Here is a 16,871-nt window from a genome sequence, read left to right as displayed (position 1 = left end):
ATGACATATTGGTACTAACGCTGTGATAATTACAGAAAAAAATAAAGGAAAGAAAAGAAAAGAAAATGGTACTGGAACTCAGCAAGGACGGTATGAGAGAACCCAGGAAATGTTCAAACTAAACCTTAAGGGGGTTTCGTTTTTCAGGAGAAATATGGGATGAAGAATGTTCTAGGCAGAAGATGTTGGAGAAGAGGTGTAGAAGTTGAACTCAGGCAGATCTTTGGTTAAATGACATGACTACTTACTGGACCTTGGGCAAGTTACTCCATCTCCCAGAGCCTAAGCTGCCTCCTCTATAAAACTGAGCTGATTGAGCTTCCTAGGATTACAGTGGAGCTCAAATAGCTCACATTAGCAAATGGCTGAGAGAATGTGACTCATGGTGGACATTCGTTACATGGTGCCTATTAGTTTAGTATGACTAGAGCTGCAGCGGGGGCAGACCACAAAGAATCTTGGAGTGGGGCGACTTATCCTGCAGACAAAAGGTTTCTGCTAATGGTTTTAAACCAAGGAGGAACATAGCCATGTTTGGGTTTCAAATAGATGTCATCGATGATAAGGTTAAAGATGACCTGAGGGTACAGCCAAAGGAAGCAGATGACAAAACCACGGACAATAGTTAGCTTATTCTTAGTTGTAAAAGGGTAAATTTTCTAAATAGAAACATGCAATCACAAGATCCGTATTCCTCATCGTGAAGCAAGCACCCACCTACCTTTAATGTTGCAGCGTAAATCCTATCACATGTTCTGTTTAACATCTGAATTTCATTCTTCTCACGGAAGAATTGACTTACAAATCAACATAAAAGTCATGAGACAAGAGTCTCTTTCTACTCAGTGTTTCAGCCTCCCTGCCTCTTTATTCCAGGACCTGCTTAGAGCCAGGCAAACAATGTTGATTGAGAGAAAAGGCATTTCTCTGGCATCGTGTCGCTTGCTTTCTAGAAGTCCCAGTGGGAGAACCAAGGAAAACTGTTCTCCCAAAATTTCCCCAGAGTGCGTCCTTCCTGTAAAGAAAAAATAAATTCTAAACACAGTGTGTGTGCACGAGTGTGATGGCTCTTCCTCATGGAGCTCAAACATCACCTCCTGGCAAACAGTCAACACAAGCCCAGGTGACCACTCCCTCCCCTGTGGACACTAGCGCCATCTACCCCTTCATTGGTTGCATGGTGTTGCAATTAATTTCCTGCTCATGCCTGTCTCCCCAGCTAGGCCAAGAGCTCTTCCAAGTCTGAGATAAGATCTTATCCATATACTTATTTCCACCATGTGGCACAATGCCTGGCACCTAGCAGGTAGGAGATAAGGTTTGTTGAATGGATACGCATGGGTCTAATCTCCTTTCAAAGTCTCCCAACTTCCAGTTTTCACTAGAGTGAGCTGGGACCTTAAACACCACCAGAGATATGAGTACACAAGTCAGGGAACCCCAGGGGGCAAGGCAGGCTTCTAATGACTCCACCAGCGCTGTCTGTATATGTGAATAAGCTGTTTGCTTACAGAGCCCATGTGGATTAGTCAAGACTAGATATTTGTAGATTCTGTTCCTGGCAGCAACTCAGGAGCTGCAGGGAGGACACTGGGAGATGCTCTGTGCATCCTTCATGCCATCAGTCTCCCAGTTGAGGGGCTATTTTAGTTGTATTTGAATTTACCAGGTTCACCTGGGAAGGAGCTGTTCTTCATGGATATATATGAACTTCCCTTGAATCTAGGTATATTTATATCTGTACTTTCTCTGTGGAGAGTTGGTTCCTTAACTTTATAATTTTCTAGGACAGGAGTCAACAAACCATGGTCTACAGGTCAAATCGAATCCACAGCTTATTATTATAAATAAAGTTTCATTAGAACACAGCAACCTCCATGTCTTCACATATTATCAATGGCTGCTTTCACACTAGAACACTAGAGTTTGGTAATTTGTGATAGAGACTGCAGGGCCTGCAAAGCCGAAAATACTTACTCTCTGGGCCTTTACGAAAAACATCTGTAGCCCCCTGCTCTAATGCTTAACTTCAGGGGCAGTAGTTGTAGTGACGTGTGCAGGCTCAGTGCCGAGCACTCGACACCCACATTGCTCAAAGGTGGCCACTACGATGATGCCCATTTCGTGGATGAGCTCATTTACTGAGCACCTACTACAGTGTTCCGGGCTCTGTGCTGAGCACCGGTACCACCACAGCAAGCAAGGCATACACGATGCCCGCCTTAAGTCAGCTCCCAGGCTCTGTTCACCGAGCCATACTCTTTTTCGGAAAGCCTGTGTGCCCCCAGCCCTCAAGGGCACAAATCAGAGCCAAAGCACTCGTGGAGAATCCACGACTTTTCGGCTGTCAGAGGAACATCCTGCTCGCAGATGGGCCACAGCCAGAGCCCCTCCCATTCCTTCAGTGGGTGTGGTCCACATCCAGTTGAAACACAAGGGTCAGACCTGTTGGTCACCTCCTGTTGATGACCCTCTGGGACAAGGAACTGAGAAAGACCCCAGGCCAGGCCTCCCATAACAGTGGCTGGATCTCTGGGACCCACTCAGGGCAGGGTCTTCCGCGAACTCCTGACTAGTAAGATGTTAAACGAGGCCTGCATCTTTCCAAGGGGGGCGTGGCCGGGACTTCTTCCATTAGCGGCGCCGTCGGCTTTGGAGGCTCTTCCCTTTGTCCAGCACCTCCCGAGGAGCCTGCTGTTCTTTCCCCTTTGTTTTAAATGGGCCACGATGAAAAATGCTCACCATGGGACATTGCTGCACAGGAGAAAGACCACGGAGGGAGAGAAAGGCAACAGAAGAGGACTGACCGCCCCAGCCCAGGCCGCTCGGAGCGGATCCTAATTAGGAGTCTGGCAGCGCATCCCTCAGCAGGAAGCCCGGATCATTAGCGCTGGCACCGCACACTCTCTGACTACGGTCTGCAGCCACGCGGCCGTGCTGGCACCACGCGGACCCCGCTCTTGGCTCCGCATAAGAACAGATGTCCAGAGAGGGATCTTTCTTGTTTTTTGTTTTTGTGTTTGGAGTTTTTTTCTTTTTTTTTTTTTGAAGCGTTGCATGACCCCGTGCCAGAGACTTCTTGTGCCAAGATAATGGGTTTGGATGGATCAGCGAAGCAAGACAAGTCAAGAGGGATTTAAACAGTGCTTGTGTGCACTCCCGGGGTGAAAAACAGAGAGACATGGAAAGAAGCTGGATCGCTGTCTTGGAATTTGAGAGGTCGACCAAGAGGTGTCTTCCAGCACTGTGCTTAGTAGCAAGGGAACTACTGCAGAACCTGCCCCTCTATGTCCTCTGCTAGAACCCCAGTCCAAGGCACGAATATCGTGCATCTACATCAGGAACTGGCAAGGATTCGTTGAAATAGTGTAAGCGTGAACACGCGTACACAGTGTGTTTGTGAACGTCTGTGTTCACACATCTCTAAAACATGGTAGATTTACCCAGAATGCCTTCCCCTGGCAGCAGAAAATGACAAAGTGACTCCTCCATTTTATTAATGGGAAACCTGATGAAAAGTGTTATTAAACATGTCATTGGATATTTTAGAGTAAATGGAACCAGATCCAAAATTTCAATGTAGGCTTCCTCATTGTCTTTGGGATTCCATGTAAATATGGACCATGTTGTCTGACAAACATTTGGGGCATGTCAGTTGGTTAGCAAAAGAATGGATTTTTTTAAAAAAGTCAGGGCTGTTGTGCAGCACTATTTACAATAGCCAAGACATGGAAGCAACCTCAATATCCATCAACAGAGGAATGGATAAAGATGTGGTACATACGTACAAGGGAATATTACTCAGCCATAAAAGAGAATGAAATAGTGCCATCTGCAGCAACATGGATGGACCTAGAGATATCAAACTAAATGAAGTAAGTCAGGCAGAGAAAGACAAATACTATATGATATCACTTATATGTGGAATCTAAAATATGACACAAATGAACTTATCTACGGAACAGAAACAGACTCACAGCGTAGAGAACAGGCTTGTAGTTGCCAAGGTGGGGGTGGTGGTGGTGAGGAAGAGATGGATTGGGAATTTGGGGTTAGCAGAAGGAAACTATTATATATAGAATGGATAAACAACAAGGTCCTACTCTATATAGCACAGGGAACTATATCCAATATCCTGAAATAAACCAGAATGGAAAAGAATATATATATGTATAACTGAATTGTCTTGCTGTACAGCAGAAATTAACACAACATTATAAATCAACTATATTTCAATAAAATATTATTTTAAAAAAATCAGGTCTATTGTGGAAAATCCAAGATACACCATCACTATATAACATTAGAATTTAATAAATATTCTGAAAGTGAATTGATAGAGCAAACCCAGCCCACACGATTCAGCCTAGAAAGTCAAGGTATGTAACTTCTATTTGGGGACTGGCTTTGAAATGAAGACCACATGACATCAAAACATTCAATTAAAATGCCATTTGTCCAGATGTTTGACCATATAATGCCAACAACTAGTTTGACTAATGTTTTGAATTTAATTGACCAGATGTTTTATTGGTAGGTGCCTTAATGAGTAGGAGAAATGTTTGTGGAGTTGAATCAGATTTCCCTGGGAAGAGTCTGCCTCACTGGAAACAGGGACTTAAATGTTGTTACTGCCATTAACCAGAGCTTATCAGAAGTTTTGAAATTGTCTCACCACCTTCATACCTAGTTTTTTAGGATATCTTGCTCTTTCATTGTAAGCTCAGAGAAGATAGTACCTTAGTTTGAGTCCCTCCAGAAGAAAATCCTAAAACAAAAAGTCAAGGGCAAATTTAGAAGCAATTGGTAAACCAAACGCAGATTAAACACAGACAAAACAGTTTTCGAAGAGTGGAAAGTAAATGGATTTGGAGGTAGAGGTCTCAGATTCAGTGTCAGGCATGCTGTTTACTTTGGGTGTGATAATAAAAACAGCAGATTACATGGAGGCCTTACTCTGTGCCCAGCACACAGCATCCTTCATCTATTTCACAGATGAGAATGTGCAGGCACTGAAGCATTAAGTCACATGTCCAAAGTTACCCAGCTGGGAAGTGTCAGAGGTGAGATTAGTTCTCAGATACTCTGGTTCGGAGCCAGAGCTGTCAGCCACGCCCCCTACAGTGTGTGATTCAGAGCTCGTTAGAACCTCAGTTTCTTCATCTCTGAGTGCAATGCCTGTCCTAGAGAGCAGCCATAAAGGGGTTAAACAGGATAAGGTAGAAGAAGGTGTGGAGTTTGTACAGCACTCTGTGCTTTGTGAGCTGAGTGTCCCACGAGTGTTAGTTACAACACCCATGTAAGAGCCGATTGTCAGTGCTTACATGTCCTGACTCGTCTCTAAGGCCTCTTCAAGCCGATGACATGATGTGGATCCCTAAGATCCAGTGGCTCTCCCTTTAACACAAAAGCACCCGTCCCTTTGCGGCTCAACACTGTGGCAGAGGAAGCCAGTGGCCACCCTCCCATGTCTCCATCCTCAGCATCTCTTTCTGCCTTTCCACAACCTTGGGCTTCCCCAGCCATCTGAATAATTCATATTAATGTGGAGACTTAGGACACATGGGCATGGAGTGGCCAGACATCCTGAAACCCACATATGCACAGGATGAAGCAGTCTCTAGGACAAAGCCAGGGGGCCAGGCAGTTGGGACCAGGATGCTAGGTGGGGCTCCCAGAAGTAACCCACAGGTGTGTGGGACCCTCATTGGGCAGCACAAGGCAGCCCTATTCACAGGATGAGATCTCAGAAGGTCTTCCCACTGGGTTCACCTGGTTTTATTCCTCCATTATCCCAATTCTTCATGAGTAGCTGTTATGTGCTGGGCGGGAGGGAAAGGTCAGTGGTAAATCAGGTAAACCTCTGTCCCCTCCATGTCAGAGGCCAGGGCAGACAATACAGTGTTTCTGTTGTTAATACATCCACTAAGATGATCCAGAAACACAGTAGGGATTCTGTTTTTCTTCTAAAATAAACAATCCCTGTTCTAGAAGTTTACTATAAGGAGGGTTAAATGATACAAACTAGAATAATTGGAGCCAGAAGTAGGACCAGGGAATAGGGAGGGTATTTGGGTAGCTGGGTGGTCCGGAAAGGCCACTTAGAGAGAGAGGACCTGAGCTGATACTGAAACACTAAGAAAGAGGCAGCCACACACACACAGCTGGTGGGAAGCATTCTAGGCAGAGGAAATAGGCAGCACAAAGCCTACAAGGCAGGCGTGAGCCTGACATGTGATTGGAACAGAAGGAAGGTATGGAGATTTGACACGCACAAGCAGAGACAAGCAGAGACCAGGTATGCACGTCCCCGAGGACCTTATCAGGAGTGTGTCTTTGAGTCTCAGTGTGATTGGAGACGTGGAGGGCTTTGCATAACAGGGTCTCACAATTTTCTTTATGTGTTCGGAAAGTTTACTCTGGCTCGACTGTTAGAAAAGTGAGACAGGCAGGGATATGGGACAGGAAGCTATGGTAGGCTTTTAGGAGGGATGGTGGCAGTCTGGACAAAGGTACCTAGAAGCAGTGGGATTGGGGTAGAAAGTTGGCACCAGGCACTGTTGGGGTTTGGGATCCAGATTCTGTTACTGACCAGGGTTCTTTATCTCCTTCATCAATAGGAATTGATCAGAGGCCAGACAAGAAATTCAGGCAAGACTTTACTGGGGCCCCTGATGAAGCAAGGGAGAGAAAGAACAAGTAACAGGCTCCCTTGCTGGCTCCCTGAGGACAGGCAAGCTGTTTCCTTATATGGGGTGAGGGTAGGGGTAGGTCCAGGGGTCAGCCCAGAGGGGTGGCTTAGGGGTTTGCCCACCACTTTGGTGGTGTCGTGTGCAGGGGGCACACGCAGTACACTGCTGTTTCTCCCGATGCCCTGCTTTTGCTCCCGGCTCTTCAGAAGTGGCAGTTGGCGGGGGGGGGGGGGGGTGTTTTTGTATCTTGTTGTCCATAATTTGCCCCAACTGCACATGCACGCAGTTATTTTTATTCCCTTATAGTTTCTTTGTATTCTGTTGCTCGAGAAGAGGCGTGTCCAGGTGCCAGCACTGCAGCAAAGGGTCCCAGGTCCCAGCCTGTCTCACTTCCAGGCCTACAGAGGTGGCCTGAGAAAATCACAGTAGACCTGGCCCAGGAGGAGGCAGGACAGACACCCAGCAACCCCCAGGGGATGGGATTTCCTGTTGTTCAGGGTTTGTGTTAAACATGAGGAAAGAAGGAAGTAGGTTTAGCCAGAGAGAAGTGGGGATGAGGAAGGAAACTATGGTGAAGGTGAAGCAGAGGAGGATGATCACGCAAGAGGAAGCAGAGAAGACCCTGACGACACTTGGATTCCCCCAGATCTGGTTCTGCTTCCTGCTTCTGGGCTGAAGGACAGCTGGATGCCCAGGACCTTGTTTATGTCTCACAGCAGCTCTGCCAGGGGGAACTGAGCCCAAGAGAGGTCGGGTTCCCAAGGTCAACCTGTGACTGGCTGGACCTTGGTGGGTGCCTGTCCCTCCTGGGCCATATGCCTTTGCCCTGAAAGAAGGAAAAGTTCTAACCTCATTGTCATCAACTCCAGCTGTCACTTGGACATGGCTAGGAAATGGCTGAGGATGGAGGTGACACCACGGGGAGGGGCAAGTCTTAGTAGATTGCCCTCCCCCCTTAGCTCCTTTCAGTTTCAAAATTCACACGAATATAATGTACATTTATAAAACACTATCTCAAAAGTCATAATCCCATCAGGTCTCCATTTGAAATATTGTATAAACATAAATAATAGCAATAAAACCAAAAGAGAAAAAAATATAATAGAAGAAAGACAAAATTTTTGCTGTGTTTCTGAATTATTTTAGTGAACTTATCAACCACAGAGCTACTGTAATAAAACTACCTATAAATAGCATAAAATGAAAGCAATAATTTCTGAGTCATACCTAAGTAACCCACAGTTAGAGGGCATTATTTTAGAAGTATAATTCTACCAGGTTTCCATTTGAGCCACTGGATACAGTAATCCCTCCTTAACTGCAATTTTGCTTGCCAAAGTCCAAAAATATTAAATGGAAAATTCCAGAAATAAACAATTCATAAGTTTTAAGTTGCGTGCTGTTCTAGGGAGAGTCATGAAATCTCACACCGTCTCACTCTGTCCTACCCATGACATGGACGTGCTTCATCCCTTTGTCCAGAGTATCCCACCCAATAGTCCCTTAGTATCCAATTAGACTGTCAGATTGACTGTCATGGTATCACAGTGCTTGTCATCAGGTAACTCTTATTTTACTTAATAATGGTCCCAAAGCCTAAGAGGGGTGATGCTGGCAATTCGGATATGCCGAAAAGAAGCCGTAAAGTGCTTCCTTTAATTGAAAAGGTTGAAAGTTCTCTTAACAAGGAAAGAGCAAAAAAATTGTATGCTGAGGTTGCTAAGATCTATGGTAAGAATGAATCTTCTATCCATGAAATTGTGAAGCGGGAGAAGGAAATTTTGTGCTATTTTGCTATGGCACCTCAAACTGCAAAAGTACAGCCACAATACATGATAAGTGCTTAGATAAGATAAGGAAAAGGCATTAAGTGTGTACAGTAAGGTATTTTGAGAGAGGGAGAGAGAGAAAGACCACAGTCACATAACTTTTATTACAGTATGTTGTTAATATTTTTCTATTTTATTAGTAGTTATTGTTGTTAATCTCTTACTGTGCCTAATTTATAAATTCAACTTCATCATAGGTATGTATGTATAGAAAAAAAAAACATGGTATATGTAGGGTTCCGTACTTCTAAAGTTTCAGGCACTCACTGGGGATCTTGAATGCATCTCCTGCGGATAAGGGGGGTTTGTATTAAATTAATTACTTAATAGCAATAAGACTAAAAGTCAAAAACCAAAATTATTTTATTGAAAAAGAAAAGCATCTTACTGTGGTTCTGGATCTTCAGTTCAGCTCATTGGAGAGTGGGATTAACTCAGAGATGATTCACTTCTGCTTTCAGGCTGTGTGGACAGCGTTTGATGCGGAGGCCTTTCTGTGGCCAGTGGAGGATGTGTGGACCAGGGGAGTCCCTCAGTGGGAACGACCGCTAGGCAGTTTCTTTCTGATCTAGAAGTGTGGGGTAGGACAAAGAGTTCTATTCTCAGGAGCTGCTCCCTGGTGTCCCTTTGGAACATTTAATGTCTGACAAGGGGACAAGGTGGAAGACCAGAGCCTGGGCCACCAACACTCTGTTCTAGTGGGAGGGATGAATTGAAAGCACTAGGACACCTCCCTTGTTCTCTCAAAGAGAAGCTTCTCTCTCAGGATAGAGCCGACCCGATAGAGGGCTCTTTTTCCTGGGGTCCTGATCTGAGAAGGTAGCATTTATCCCACATCAGGCAGGAGGTTGAATCCCCACTTCATCATAGTCTGATGCTTCTCCTTCCTCTGGAATCTGGTCATCCAGAGGGTTCCCTGGCAGCCCTAGTGGACCTCTGCCAAATGCCCCATTTGCAACGTCAAGGATATAAGAATAATTTTAGAAATCTTTTTTTTTTTCTTTTTTTTCCTGCGGTACGTGGGCCTCTCACTGCTGTGGCCTCTCCCGTTGTGGAGCACAGGCTCCGGACGCGCAGGCTCAGCGGCCATGGCTCACGGGCCCAGCCGCTCCGCGGCATGTGGGATCTTCCCGGACCAGGGCACGAACCCGCGTCCCCTGCATCGGCAGGCGGACCCTCAACCACTGTGCCACCAGGGAAGCCCCCAAATATTTAAATATCCCTCAATATATATATATTTTTTGTCTCTGGGATGCATACTCTTCTCTTAAGTTATGAAGGTGTCTTTCAGTGAACAGAGCTTTCATTATCATGAGTTTTCTCTCATGGGAAATAAGCTGGCTTCTATAATAGCCAGAGATTCTTTCAAATTTTTCTGAAAGAATTTTGACTTGTATTTTATAGGTGTCCAGCTCATCACGTGCATTGCTGAGCTTGTCACCTGCGTTAGAAGGATTCTTTTCTACTCTACAGGGTAAATTCTCCCTAAATCAAATATTTGGTGAGAATTCTTGTTTTTTCCCCTTGATGCAGTTCTAAGAGAACTTGAAGTTCCCACAGAAGCTGTTATCTCTGCCTTTCTAACTGCGTTTTTTGTTGCTGTTGTTGTTTTTTCTGACCGCATAAAGCGCTATCAGTTTAGAGACTTTGCATATAATTTTAAGTGCATCATTTATTTAATCATTGTCAGTGAGTTTAGCGTACATTTCATTTCCTGATTTTTCAAGAGTTTTTAATATTTAACTCAGCCACATCAATCACTGATTTCAAAACTCAGTTTTTGACTCAGATTCTAGGTGGTCTCTGTGTTTTGATGAATCCTAAGGTCCCACCATTCATGCCGTCTCCTCTAGGGGCTGCTGCACAATCTCTCACACTCTCATATTCCAGGTGCACCCAGAGACTTGGCCTGACTCTCCTTAGAATTTTCTGATATTCTTCTCTTCTGTATAATAAGTTGACTCACTCTCACTTTCAGTCCTTCAGCTTCTAGTGAAAGAAGGTTTAGACTTCCCTGAAGGCTGGAATATTTTTCCAAACATATTTTAGAGCGGCCTGAACCTGTTCATTCTTCTGATGGATTTTGAAAGATGTCATGATGACAGCTATTTGATTTTAGATGTATCCGGATTTATCTTATAAAGACTGGATCTTTCAGGATGTGTCAGCTTGCTTTTTGTTAATCCATTTGTTTACTGGTTCACTCCCCAGGTAGTAAAATAACATAAAATTTAAATTTTAGCCACTTTAAGCACATAGTTTGGTGACATTAAGTACATGCATATTGTTGTGCCACCTCATCAGTATTAATCCACAGAACTTTTTTGTCTTCCCAAACTGACACTCTGTGCCCATTAAAATATAACTCCCCGTTTCTTCCTCCCTCCATCTCCTGGCAACCACCATTCTACTTTCTGTCTCTATGAATTTAACTACTTGATGTACCTCATATAAGTGGAATCACACAGTACTTGTCCTTTTGTGCCTGGCTTATTTCACTAAGCCGACCCTCTGCACAGTCAAAAATCCACATATAAATTTATAGTCGACCCTCCATATCTGTGGTTCCACATCTGCAGATTCAATCAACTGCAGATTGTGTAGTACCGCAGTACGTATTTATTGAAAAAGAGTCTACATGTAAATGGACCCACGCAGCTCAAACTCAAGTTGTTCAAAGGTCACTGTATTTAATAATGTAAAACAAGTGATGTAAACCCCCTCAGTAACCAAGAAGTTGAAGGGGGTAGAGATGGCTTCAGGTATAGTTTGATCTACTGTCAAGCAATTTATTGACACGTCCTCTCTTGTGCCACTTCTCACTTCCTCTTCTCTGAAAACATGTATTCACACACACACAAAAAACTGTACATGAATGTCCATAGCAGCTTTATTCGTAATAGTCAAAAGCTGGAATCAGTCTAAATGCCCTTTAACAGTGCATAAACATGTAATACATTGGTGCTATAGAATATTGGTCAGCAATAAAAAGGAATAAACTATTGATACATGCAATGGTTAACAGATGAGGCAGAAAAATAGCCAGTCTCAGTAGCAAAGAAATGCAAATTAAAATAAGACTTCAGGGAATTCCCTGGCTGTCCAGTGGTTAGGACTAAGTGCTCTCACTGCCGACGGCATGGATTCAATCCCTGGTCAGGGAACTAAGACCCTGCAAGCCACATGGCATGGCCAAAAACTTAACTAAATAAATAAATACAATTTCTTCAAAAAAATAAAATAAAATAAGACTTCAGTACTTGTCAAATTAAGTATTGAATTTCTACTTTTCCCTTTTTACCTCCCCGCTAACTTCCACAGTGCTTCCTGGGACCCCTTTCCCAAATCAACTACTTGCACTCAACATTCTTATCTCAGGGTTTGCTGCTGGGGAAACCTAACCTAAGACAGTTAGCGGAATGAGTAGGGAACCATGGCATGGATCACCGTCCCAGTGAAAAGAGATAAGGGAAGACTTAGGCAGGAGATAAGGGGGAAAGCCAACGATGGTTTGCGATGCTTCCTGCTTCCCATGTAATCTGTCTCTTATCCTCACATTCCCCCAAAGAATTTCAGACTATAAGACTCTTGGTATCACTGTGTCCTTATGTGCCATCTGCATTCCCAACAGCTCTCAAATCAGTATTGTCTTCAGACTTCATTAGGGAACCACAGATTCCCTTCCCATCCTCCTATTTCATGAAGGCTTTGGAAAAACAAAGCAGAGGTAGGAGCTGCCTTCTCTCTCACAGTAACCTGGAGTTGGCCCTGGAGGCAGAGGCCGGGGTGTTAGAGGCCTCTGTATATGCTGTGACTGACTTTTAATAAACACTAATGCGGAGGAGGAGACTGGTTAGAGCAAAATTTGCTTCAAATTAGAGCTGGAAAAGCAGGATCCAGTTATCCATGGGAAATAGCAACTTGTGAACTGGCCAAGATTATCACGCCATCATCAATCAGGGGGAAAGAAAAACACGACTTCCCTCGCCTTGCCCTCCTCCTCCCCCTCTTCCCCCTCCTCCCCCTCCTCCTCCTCCCACTCCTCCTCCTCCCCCTCCTCTCCTCCCCCTCCTCCCCCTCCCCCTCCTCCTCCCTATCCTCCTCCTCCCCATCCTCCTCCTCCCCATATCCTCCTCCCCTCCTCTCCCTCCCCCTCCTCCCCCTCCTCCTCCTCTCCCCTCCTCTCCCTCCTCCCCCTCCTCCCCCTCCTACCCCCTCCTCCTCCTCCTCCTCTCACTAATGCTTTCCAGCCCAAACATGGAATGTTTTGTTTAAGGAAAAAGTTGTTGGATGTAATTAGTAATTCTATTATAGTAGTATATCTTTATCTAAATAAACACAACCTGCTTTTCCACCATGAGAAATTACGTGGTGGGGATGGGGGAGGAGAGAATCAGGCTGAGATTTGGAGGCACTGAGTGAGTCTGCCCCTGGGTTTTATGAGAGTCCTGGAGTCAGTCTGTAGGATACGTAAATGGGCTGATAGGAGATGTGGTATCAGAGGCCGAGTCAGCTCAGCTGCTTTGCTCCGACCCCTGGCAACCGTCCCAAGCCAACATTGCTCCTGCTGCCCCCTCTGTTAAAGATTCTTCCTGCTTCCTAGTAGAGAACCCAAAAGAATGCACAAGAGCAAGAGATTAATGCCAGTGAGCAACCCACCTTCTTTAGGGAGAGCAGAAAAGAGGGCATGGGAAGAAATCCCACAATCCCAAATACCCACCTGGGATTTGTAGTTCAAATCATTTTCACACTGAGGATTTTACTAACCTGCGTTAGCATCCTGTCATTTGTCCCTGAAGTCCCTCTGCTGGTGAGAGGTGAACAGGACATCAGGAAGTAAGTCAGAGAAGTTGGCATAACATTCTCAAAAAGTGAAACCAAAAAGTCAATCTCTGAGAGCAAAAAATCATCAGTACTTCTCTCTACCCAGCCTACCTCTTCCAGGGAGCTTTTGCATTTGCCTCTGGGCAGTGGAAGACACTTATACTTTCTTTTAATTAATGATGGTTGTTTTATGCATAAAGAGATTGTCCCATATTATAAATAAACACAATACAGGCTCATTTTATTAGAAAGTTTTGAAAAAAACAAAAATTATAAGGGTTGTTGTAAAGCAATTCTTCGTCACAATGAACTACAGAGAATAACTTTGCTGCATTTCCTTCCAGTCTTTTTTCTATGCAAGCTATTTTGGTTTATTTGTTTTATGCAGTTATGATCAAATCATACAGACAATGTTTGTTGAATGCCTGCTGTGTCAGGCTTTATGGTGATCCAAGCTGAATCAGGATCCTGGTGCCCCCTGAAAGCCAAACACTACCACAAAGTCTGTAGTCCCCATGGTCTACCTACCCAGGTCAGGTCAGGACAAGGAATGACACTGGTTACAGCAGTTTTTATGAATTGGTGGTTATCTGTGTGCTTTTGTTTGCAAAACCAATTTTGGAAGATGAGAAGGGCAGAGAATATATGCATGTTTACAAACACAACCAATAACATCATCATCATCATAAAAATAATAAAACATAATGACTGGCGTAAATTCTTCTCAATAGATACCAACTCCTTGTAGCATTGGGCATGAGGGAATGGATCCACCACTTATCATTCCAGGAAGGACCAAAGACCAATAGGAAGGAGTTCATAGTCATATCAGCAAAAAGGAAAGCAAAGATAGATTTCTAAGTTGCAATGCCTCCCATGCCTCAAGCTCATCTTTCTACAGCAATAATAATAGCCAACATTGTTGAGCATTTTCTATATGCCAGGCTAAATAGGTTCTGGTACCAATTCCAATGAGGAGGTGGTCCGCACACCGACAGGCATTTCTTGGGATACCAACCAGGTGTCCTACAAGTCAACTTAATTCTGACACTATCTATCCAGGGACAGCATCAAATTCCACAGGTTAAGTGTTCAGTCCTACAAGACTGGTCATCCCCTTCAGACACCAGTCAAAAGCCCAGTTTTTTGCCTATACTTCTGGGCAACTGGCTATAAATCAGAGGTTCCTAAGGGCCACCCCCATACTTGGGTTCAATTAATTTCCTAGAGCAACTCACAGAACTCAAAGAAACTTTTTACTTACTAGATTATCAGTTTGTTATAAAAGGATATAACTCAGGAACAGCCAGATGGAAGAAATGAATAGGGCAAGTTATTTGGAAAGGGACACGGAGCTTCCATGCCCTCTCCAGGTGCACCATTCACACATCTCCACGTGTTCACCAACCTGGAAGCTCTCCAAACTCTGCCCTTTGGGGGTTTTATGAAGGCTTCTTTACATAGTCATAAATAATTAAATCACTGGCCATTGGTGATTGATTCAACCTCCAGATGCTCTACCCTCCCAGGAGGGGGTTGGAGGTAGGTACTGAAATTTTCAACCCTCTCATCACTTGGTTGGTTCCCCTGGCAACCAGCCCCCAGCCTTAGGTTACCTAAAGACACCTTTATAGCTCTATCAGAGGAAATTCCAAGGATTTAGGAGCCCTGTGCCAGGAACATGATGGAAGACTAAATATATATTTATTGTTATAAATCACATTATGATTATTATGCTAAACTCTTCATCTGCTGTATCCCCTTTCATTCATACAAAAAACCCAGAACATAGATACTATTATCCGCATTTTAAAGACTAGGAAGTAGAGACTCAGATGAAGCTAAGCAAACAGCCTGGTAGAATAAGTTTTAAGCTCCAGTTCCTAGCAACAATATTTTGGTCTGTTCTGAGGGTTGCCTGTGAATGGAACTCAAATGTGCTCAGTCAGGTTGAAAGTCAGCCTTTAACATGGGCCCCAGAGCCAGTTCCCAGCCTCTTTCTGCTGTTCATCATTTGATACATGTGTACACTATTGACATTCTTATAGTCACTTCACTTACCGCAACTAGAACGTTCCTTTCCTTCATAGATTTTCTGTTTAATATTTAGTGTCAATATTGCCCACTAGTCTGTAAGTTCCGTGAGAGCAAGGAGCATGATTCTCCTCCCACACAGTGTGTGTCATGAACTCAGTAAACATTCACTGAATGAATGTACCCAGTGGGTAGGGATGACTCCACACATCTCTCTTTGCACATTGTTCAGAGTAGAAGACAATAAATGTCCAGAAGAAACCTACTCATGGAACCCTTGTTTCATCCCCTGAAGTAGTTCCTATGTGTTTCTATAAATTCTACCATCTGTTAAAGCCAACTTCAACTTTTGTCATCTCTAGAAAGTTGCTCATAGGCATTGCAGTGTCATGAAGAACACAAGCTTTGATATCAAACAAACATTGGTTGTAATCCCACTCCACCACTTAGTTAGTTGTGTGACCTTTGCTAAGATACTCAATTCTCTCAGCCTCAATGATCACATCTGTAAAGTGAGGTAACATTTGTCCCCACCATACAAGGTGATGACATATGTAAAGTCCTTACAACAGTATCTGGAATGTCATAAGTGCTCATTTAAGGCAGGTTGCTATCATTCAAATTTAATGAATTGCCTTCTTTATCATCCGTTCACACTACCTTATTTTCTATAGCAGCATGTACTTACTTTGGTGTTTCAAGAAGGCGGCAGCTCCTTCCAGGTGAGTCCAAAACATGCCTCTTGATTCCCTGCTGTATCCTTTAGTGCCACGTAAATTGTCATGACATGAGAGCAAGTACCCAAAAAATATATGAATACTTCATGATGTTTCATTTATTATTTTTACTTTGGTTTGCTAGAGAATTTAGAAAATGTGTGAAAATAAAGAAAAATTTTTTTAATTACCCATAACTCCCACAACCACTCAGAAATGACCTAAGTGCTTATAGACAACTAATGATAACCTACTGTATAGCATAGAGAACTCTACTCAGTGCTCTGTGCTGACCTAAATGGGAAGGAAATCCAAAAAAAGTGGGGATATATATGTATACAGATAGCTGATTCACTTTGCTGTAAACAGAAACTAACACAAAACTGTAAAGCAGCTATCCTCCAATAAAAATTAATTTTAAAAAAAGAAATGACCTAAGATCTTCCCTTTCCATCCTCCCAAATATACATGAGATTATACTGTAAAAACAACTTCATGACCTGTATTTTTTTTACTCATTAACTATACATTTTCCCATAACATTATAAACATAATAATAAAGCATTTTAAGTGACTCTGTTATATGCCACAACTTGACGTAGTTTACCGCCCCCCCCATATCTGGCACAATGACTTGCTAATAATACTTGCTCAATAAATATCTTCCTACAAATGAATAATAAGTCAGGCAGACCCAAGTCGGACTGCCACACTTACTGTCTCCGTAAACTGAGACAAGCCCTTTAACCTATCTCTCACAGATGGAGAAGCTCAGA

At 43.6% G+C, this 16,871-nt stretch overlaps 1 long non-coding RNA gene across 1 annotated transcript; it reads right to left on the bottom strand.

Moving 5' to 3' along the window:
- Positions 1 to 8,676: 8,676 nt before the first annotated feature.
- Positions 8,677 to 16,214, bottom strand: LOC137206450 (uncharacterized). Its single transcript, XR_010934654.1, has 3 exons — positions 16,068 to 16,214; positions 8,910 to 9,089; positions 8,677 to 8,809 (listed from the first exon to the last, which is right to left on the bottom strand). It is a non-coding gene; the product is annotated as an uncharacterized lncRNA (long non-coding RNA).
- Between the last annotated feature and the right edge of the window lie 657 nt (positions 16,215 to 16,871).

Source organism: Pseudorca crassidens, chromosome 15 (assembly GCF_039906515.1).
Source record: "Pseudorca crassidens isolate mPseCra1 chromosome 15, mPseCra1.hap1, whole genome shotgun sequence".
NCBI lineage: Eukaryota > Metazoa > Chordata > Mammalia > Artiodactyla > Delphinidae > Pseudorca > Pseudorca crassidens.
This window is presented reverse-complemented; position numbering and strand designations above follow the sequence as displayed.